This window comes from Oncorhynchus tshawytscha, linkage group LG06 (assembly GCF_018296145.1).
Source record: "Oncorhynchus tshawytscha isolate Ot180627B linkage group LG06, Otsh_v2.0, whole genome shotgun sequence".
In the NCBI taxonomy this organism is placed as follows: domain Eukaryota; kingdom Metazoa; phylum Chordata; class Actinopteri; order Salmoniformes; family Salmonidae; genus Oncorhynchus; species Oncorhynchus tshawytscha.
In genome coordinates this window covers 19,450,003-19,458,927 of record NC_056434.1, presented here as the reverse complement: position 1 = coordinate 19,458,927, position 8,925 = coordinate 19,450,003, and positions in this window count along the sequence as shown.

Sequence of the window (8,925 nt, the reverse complement as noted above, 5' to 3'; positions counted from 1 at the left end):
TGTTATGGTCTCAACTACACACAAAAACCGTCAGATTGGAGGACTAATCAGGTCAAACTGTCACTGAATTTACGGAACAGCGAAAATGGCCGGGAGTTCGTGTTTTGTTCGTCTTGTTTGAATGAATAAACAAAAATAATTGAGCTAATTTCCATACATTTTGTAAAGGGTTCAACTTTTAAATATTTTTGTAGTCTTTACTTATCATTCTGACTAGATAGAGACACCTAGCTCTGCTCCATGGCATTACATGTGGCTTGAGTCTACTTCAATGCCCTCTATCTTTACTCACCAAAGTGAAATATGTTAAAGTTCTGACAATTCGACGCAATGTGCGAGCAGGTCCATGGGCATGAGTCGGATCTGCATTACGAGCTGTGTGCGCATGGACAAGAGCTAGTCTGAAGACAACCAGAGTGCTCGAAAGTAGTTTATTTCGTATTTTGGACAAATGACAACTTGCGCATACTTAAATAAGTTTGTCAGCACTCCTGCAACACTTATGTTTGCGAGTAACGAAAGTATATTAAAGCCAGTCAGTAAACATAATTAGAAAACAATCCTCTATGGAGGGTAGCCATGTAAACTCCAACCTCAGCTGCAGATCTAATATGCTGTTTATTAGCAGTAAAGATATTTTTGACTAAACTTTACTTGGTGATACTTTCTTTGTTCTCGATTTGGAAGGGGCCGGTGTCTTATAAACCTCTGTGTCCAGTTGCAGGTGGAACTCCAATAAGGAGGACATATTCAGAAAGATATGAAAACCACGTTCTGTGTGATGCATACGTTGGATGAATTGAACAACAATTTAACAGCTGTTTGTTGCAGCTCGTTCCAGTCGCTAGCTGCAGAGAACTGAAAAGAGGAGCGACCCAGGGATGTGTGTGCTTTGGGGACCTTTAACAGAATGTGACTGGCAGAACGGGTGTTGTATGTGGAGGGTGAGGGCTGCAGTAGATGTCTCAGATAGGGGGGAGTGAGCCCTAAGAGGGTTTTATAAATAAGCATCAACCAGTGGGTCTTGCGACAGGTATACAGAGTTGACCAGTTTACAGAGGAGTATAGAGTACAGTGATGTGTCTTATAAGGAGCAGTAGTGGCAAATCTGATGGCAGAATGGTAAAGAACATCTAACCGCTCGAGAGCACCCTTACCTGCTGATCTATAAATTACGTCTCCGTAATCAAGCATGGGTAGGATGGTCATCTGAATCAGGGTTAGTTTGGCAGCTGTGGTGAGAGGAGCGATTACGATAGAGGAAACCAAGTCTAGATTTAACTTTAGCCTGCTTTGATATGTGCTGAGAGAAGGACAGTGTACTGTCTAGTCATACTCTCAAGTAAGCTAAACCCTCTGAGGTAGTAATCACACATGTGGGGAGAGGGGCATTCTTCTTACCAAACCACATGACCTTTGTTTTGGAGGTGTTCAGAAGAAGGTTAAGGGTAGAGAAAGCTTGTTGGAGACTAAGAAAGCTTTGTTGTACACACAATCCTGGGAAGGATATAAATATACATGTAAATGGATGAGAGAGCTTCCTACTGCCTGTGCTATGTTGTTGATGTAAATTGAGAAGAGCGTGGGGCCTAGGATCGAGCCTTGGTGTACTCCCTTGGTGACAGGCAGTGGCTGAGACAGCAGATTTTCTGACTTTATACACTGCACTCTTTGAGAGAGGTAGTTAGTTAACCAGGCCAAAGACCCCTCAGAGACACCAATACTCCTTACTAAAGAACAAATTCTCATTTTACAATGACGGCCTACCCTGGCCAAACCCTCCCCTAACCTCAGTGGTGTAAAGTACTTTAGTAAAAAATACTTTAAAGTACTGCTTAAGTAGTACTACTTTAGTACTCTTTTTGAAGGACTAAATGTCAGTATTTTTTATTTCAACCACATTTGTGTATTCAAAAGAAAGCAGAGGCTCAGAAAACAGTGTTTTTACCTTCATACCGCCCTTCTGGAAACTTCTTTCTCAAAACTAAGGATCCAAATCACTTTCTGTGCATGTTATTTTGCACACACATTCAAGTTTTTCTCTTTACTCTATGCTTTTCTCAACCTCCTCTGCACCCTCAACCAATTTGATCGACATGATGATGTAGCCAATGTCTCTGCCTCATATTTCTGAACAGCTGAAATAAAAACTTGCCGGCGATTTGAAAGAACATTCCAAAAACATATATATTATAAAGTCTGTCTGTTGTAATGGATGTTGCTGTAGCACAAGCAAGACTGTCTACACATTGTATTGTGGCAAAACTATCAGTGTTTTGTGTTATGTCATCTTTATAGTTATGCTGCCATATATCCAGAGAACTCTGCCTCCCAACAGCCAATGTTTGCGCATTAAATTACTATTGACTGCCTATCTGTGTTTTGCTGGTTGATATGCTACATACATATAGCTTGCCTACATAGCAGTGGTGTAAAGTACTTAAGTAAAAATACTTTAAAGAAAGTACTATTTAAGTTGTTTTTGTGGTATCTGTACTTTACTTTACTATTTATATTTTTGACACCCAAAAGTATACCTTACATTTTGACAGGAAAATGGTCAAATTTGAAGAAAACTGTGCTGTCTCGTTTGCTTAATATAAGGAATTTGAAATTAATTGTACTTTTACTTTTGATACTTAAGCAGTGGCGATTTAGCAAATACATCTTGTTTGGGCAAAAAAAACAACAAGTGGGATGCATGCCAGCAAAGCCACAGCACAACACTAAGCAATACATTAATTGCACTATAACGGTGACAAACGGTGTCCACCAACTGTTAGGGCCTACATAAAGCTGTCCCAACAGCAGTCCCAACATCTTACCACTGCTACACCTGGCTATCAGCGGAGCCTTGTCTGGCAGCGAAATAGTTCATTTAGCCTCATTTACTGCCTTTTAAGCAAACATAGCTGATATGGCTGACTTGCTTAAACAAATGTGGTTTCCTATGACAATTGAGATGTACAAACTACGGCATAAGGGGACGACAAGCAGATAAGAGGCAATCCGTCATTTAGATGAAGACATTAATGAACGAGCTAGGATGGGCGTAGTCAATATAACTATTTGTTTAACACTTTTGAAATGTACAGCGACAGAATTCAGAACATGGGCCATTCTTACAGTGTTCTCCCTGTACACCAAGTCAGAACCGTAGGATAAATAAAGCAGACAATGAATGATTTTACATAATTTTACATAGTAAGCAGACAATGAAAGCTTTTACAATATTCAATGATTACATTTCTCTAAAACAGGTTATAGGTTACCTGTGCACCACTAAGTCAGAACAGTAGGTGAAAGGAAGTGGGGTAAATAGACCAAATTATTAGGGTGAGGCACATGGGCTACTAATATCTTATTACACAACATACACTTAGTATTAATTTCCTAGCTACAGTATACATATCTCCCTGGCATATTACATAATTTATGTAGCAGCATACAATGCATTTTTGGACTCACCTTATTATGCTGTGCTCATTTGAACAGGAAGGTGGCGCGACGGTTCTTCGTGGGCAAAACAACTGGGAACTTGGAAAAAAAACAAGGTTGAATCATGTTGACATCATTGGTCTTCAGGTCGTAGCTCTAGAAAGAGGCCAGATTTACAATTCGGAGTTGGATGACTGTTCAAAACGTATTTTCCCAGTCATAGCTCGTTTATTCCTGACTTCCCAGTTGTCTTGAACTCACTGAAGTCAAGTTTTCGCAGTTCCGAGTTAACAGTTGCTTTGAGTGCGGCACCACTCATGCTTCATTGACACCATGACCAATGTTGAATGCTTATCATTTAAAACCTGGAAAAGAGCCCCTTAATCGCAGATTTGGGACCATACAGCCACTCTATTGAATAGCAGGCTAGTGATTGCATTGCAATGCTTGCAGTTAGCCTCTGTCACTAATTCCTTCCAAACCACTCATTGTTGAATTTGTGATTTCCAACTTGTTGTGGAATGTTTATGTCCAATGTCCGATGAACACAACTACGTTTTATCTGTAATTTCTCTTCATTATTTCTTTTCATAGGACAAGCATTAAAAATGATTGTCGACTTGATTCATGATGATGACTCTTAGCTAAGATTTTGAAAATATGATGTTGACATGATCAGTCCAATCAAAGCTACTGTACATACAACGTGATTTGCCGTAATTTTATCTGTGGCCAATGACCTTGAGCCTTTTTGGATGGGCACTTCTATTGTAACTATATCAAATCAAATAAAAATGTTGTTGTTACATGCGCCGGATACAACAGTGAAATGCTTACTTACAAGCCCTTAACCAACAATGCAGCTTTAAGAAAAATAAGTGTTACGTAAACAATATATAAGTAAAAAATAAAAGGAACAAATAATTAAAGAGCAGCAGTAAAATAACAATAGTGAGGCTATATACAGGGGCTACCGGTGCAGAGTTGATGTGCAGGGGCACCGGTTAGTCGAGGTAATTGAGGTAATATGTACATGTAGAGTTAAAGTGACTATGCATAGATAATAAACAGAGAGTAGAAGCAGCGTACGGGAGGGAGGGGGTCAATGCAAATAGTCTGGTTAGCCAATTTATTAGCTGTTCAGGAGTCTTATGGCTTGGGGGTAGAAGCTGTTAAGAAGTCTTTTGGATCTAGTAGAGAAAACAGTCTATGGCTAGGGTGGCTGTAGTCTTTGACCATTTTTAGGGCCTTCCTCTGACACCGCCTGGTATAGAGGTCCTGGATGGCAGGAAACTTGGCCCCAGTGATGTACTGGGCCGTACACACTACCTACCCTCTGTAGTGCCTTGCAGTTGGAGGCCAAGCAGTTGCCATACCAGGTAGTGATGCAACCAGTGCTCTCGATGGTGCAGCTGTAGAATCTTTTGAGGATCTGAGGACCAATGCCAAATCGTCTCCTGAGAGGGAATAGGCTTTGTCGTGCCCTCTTCACGACTGTCTTGGTGTGTTTGGATCATGATACTTTGTTGTTGCTGTGGACACCAAGGAGCTCTCAACCTGCTCCACTTCAGCCCCGTCGATGAGAATGGGGGCATGCTCGGCCCTCTTTTTCCTGTAGTCCATAATCATCTCCTTTGTCTTGATCACGCTGAGAGAGATGTTGTTGTCCTGGCACCACACCACAAGGTCTCTGACTTCCTCCCTATAGGCTGTCTCATCATTGTCGGTGATCAGGCCTACCACTGTTGTATCATCTGAAAACTTTATGATAGTGTTGGAGTCGTGCCTGACCATGCAGTCATGAGTGAACAGGGAGTACAGAAGGGGACTGAGCAAGCACCCCTGAGGTTCCCCCGGGTTGAGGATCAGCGTGGTGGATATGTTGTTACTTACCCTTACCACCTGGGGCGGCCCGTCAGGAAGTCCAGGATCAGTTGCAGAAGGAGGTGTTTAGTCCCAGGGTCCTGAGCTTAGTGATGAGCTTTGAGGGCACTATGGTCTTGAACACTGAGTTGTAGTCAATGAATAGAATTCTTACTTTGGTGTTCATTTTGTCCAGGTGTGAAAGGGCAGTGTGGAGTGCAATAGAGATTGCATCATCTGTAGATCTGTTGGGGCGGTATGCAAATTGGAGTGGGTCTAGAGTTTCTGGGATAATGGTGTTGATGTGAGCTTCTGTCCAGCCTTTCAAAGCATTTCATGGCTACAGATGTGAGTGCTACGGTTCGGTAGTCATTTAGGCAGGTTACCTTAGTGTTCATGGGCACAGGGACTATCGTGGTCTGCTTGAAACATGTTGGTATTATAGACTCAGTCAGGGCCTGGTGAAAAATGTCAGTGAAGACACTTGCCAGTTGGTCAGCGCATGCTCGGAGTACACGTCCTGGTAATCCATCTGGCCCAGCGGCCTTACTCACATCGGCTATGGAGAGCGTGATCACACAGTTGTCCGGAACAGCTGATGCTCTCATGCATGTTTCAGCGTTACAGTCCTTGAAGCGAGCATTGAAGTAATTTAGCTTGTCTGGTAGGCTCATGTTACTGGGCAGCTCGCGGCTGTGCTTCCCTTTGTAGTCTGTCATAGTTTTCAAGCCCTGCCACATCCGACGAGCATCGGCGCTGGTGTAGTATGATTCATTCTTAGTCCTGTATTGACGCTTTGCCTGGTTCGTCAGAGGGCATAGCGGGATTTCTTATAAGCTTCCGTGTTAGAGTCCCGCTCCTTGGAAGCGGCAGCTCTACCCTTTAGCTCAGTGCGGATGTTGCCAGTAATCCATGGCTTCTGGTTGGTGTATGTACGTACATTCACTGTGGGGACGACGTTATCGATCCACTTATTGATGAAGCCAGTGACTGATGTGCTGTACTCCTCAATGCCATCGGAAGAATCCTGGAACATATTCTAGTCTGTGCTAGCAAAACAGTCCTGTAACTTAGCATCTGCTTCATCTGACCACTTTTTTATTGACCGAGTCACTTGTGCTTCCTGCTTTAGTTTTTTTCTGGTAAGCAGGAATCAGGAGGATAGAGTTATGGTCAGATTTGCCACCAAATGGAGGGTGAGGGAAAGCTTTGTACGTGTCTCTGTGTGTGGAGTAAAGGTGGTCTAGAGTTTTTTTCCCTCTGGTGCACATTTAACATTCTGGTAGAAATGAGGTTAAACTGATTTAAGTTTCCCTGCATTAAAGTCCCCAGCCACTAGGAGTGGCACCTCTGGATGAGCGTTTTCCTGTTTGCTTATGGCCGTATACAGTTCATTGAGTGCGGTCCTAGTGCCAGCATCGGTTTGTGGTGGTAAATAGACAGTTACGAAGAATATAGATGAAAACTCTCTAGGTAAATAGTGTGGTCCACCGCTTATCATGAGATACTCTCCCTCAGGTGAGCAAAACATCGAGACTTCCTTAGATTTCGTGCACCAGCTGTTGTTTACAAATATACACAGACCCCCACCCCTTGTCTTACCGGAGGCAGCTGTTCTATCCTGCCGAAAAAGCGTGAAACCCGCAAGCTGTATGTTATTCATGTCGGCGTTCAACCATGACTCGGTGAAACATAAAATATTACAGTTTTTAATGTCCCGTTTGTAGGATATATGTGCTCGTAGTTTGGCTATTTTATTATCCAATGATTGCATGTTGGCTAATAGGACCAATGGCAAAGGCAGATTACCCACTCGCCATCGGATCCTTACAAGGCACCCAGACCTACGTCCCCAATATCTCTGTCTCTTTCTCCTGCGAATATTGGGGATGAGGGCCTTGTTGGGTGTCTGAAGTAAATCCTTTGCATCTGACTCGTTAAAGAAAAAATCTTTAAAAATCTTTTGAGCAAAGCTGTCATCATGGCAAAGGGCGGCTATTTGAAGAATCTCAAATATAAAATATATTTTGATTTGTTTAACACATTTTTGGTTACTACATGATTCCATATATGTTATTTCATAGTTTTGATGTCTTCACTATTATTCTACAATGTAGAAAATAGTCAAAATAAAGAAAAACCCTTGAATGAGTAGGTGTTCTAAAACTTTTGACCGGTAGTGTAATTCTTCATGTACAAGCAGCAGCGGTGTCACAGAGTGAGTGAACACTGAGCAGCAGCTGAAACTTGGAGGGGGAAGTGCGCAGATGATCCTGCACATATGTAGAAATCTTTAGTAAAAAAAAATCTGGGTTCCAGAAAATCCGGAACCGCAGCCACTGTAAAAAGAACATTGTGGAGGGTTGGTAGCTTGCTGGCTATAGTGTCACATTTATAGCTAAGTTAGAGGGGCTGAACAGCTCTTTTCATCCTCCAGGAAGGGAGGCTTGTTGATTGTGATCAGCAGGCTGTAATTCTTAGCTGCTGTAGGGGGCTACTCAAGCTTGTGGGCACAAACAAAGAGACGCTTGTGGGCGGCTCGGGTCTTCCTGGGGTCTTAAGCGGTGCATGGCTGCGAAATGAATATAGGGGAAACACTGTTGACTCTTGAAAGCATTTACATTTAAACCAGCTACTGGCAATTATTTATCTGTAGATAGATCAAAATGTAATGCCACTTTATTTTCATCCTAAATAGTGTACTGCGTGAGTGGCACAGTGGATGTGGTCTAAATGCACCATGTAACTAGAACTGATAAGCGAAGTTGGCTAGAGAGACTGCAGTCCTGGTAAGATAAGTAAAGATCTGCCAAGAGCAGTGAGCCCAAGGCATCGAGCCAAAAGTTAAAAGAATTCCAGGACTCTCCCCTCCATCTTGAAGTGTTTTACTATGTCAGGAGATAAGGTAATGATGTATACTGAACAAAAAATATAAACGCAACACGTAAAGTGTTGGTATTTCTGCCTGTAATAAAGCCCTTTTGTGGGGGAAAACTCATTCTGATTGGCTGGACATGGCTCCCAGGTGCGTGGGCCTATGCCCTCCCACGTCCACCCATGGCTGCAACCCCTGCCCAATCATGTGAAATCAATAGCTTAGGGCCCCATGAATATATTTCAATTGATGGATTTCTTACATGAACTGTAACTCAGTAAATTCTTTGAAATTGTTGCATGTTGGGTTTATATTTTTGTTCAGTATAATAGCCTACATGACCACAAATATTTAGACACTACATGATAAAAAGTAAGTGAACACCTGCTCGTCAAAAACATCTCATTTCAAAATCTTGGGCATTAATATTGAGTCCCCCCCCCCCGTGGCTGCTTTAACAGCCTCCACTCTCCTGGGAAGGTTTTCCACTAGATGTTGGAACATTGCTGCGGAGACTTGCTTCCATTCAGCCACAAGAGCATTAGTGAGGTTGGTCACTGATGTTGGCCGATTAGGCCTAGCTCACAGTCGGCGTTCCAATTCATCCCAAAGGTGTTCGAGGGGGTTGAGGTCAGAGCTCTGTGCAGGCCAGTGAAGTTCTTCCACACCGATCTTGACAAAACATTTCTGTATGGACCTCGCTTTGTGCACAAGGGCATTGTCATGCTGAAACAGGAAAAGTTCTTCCC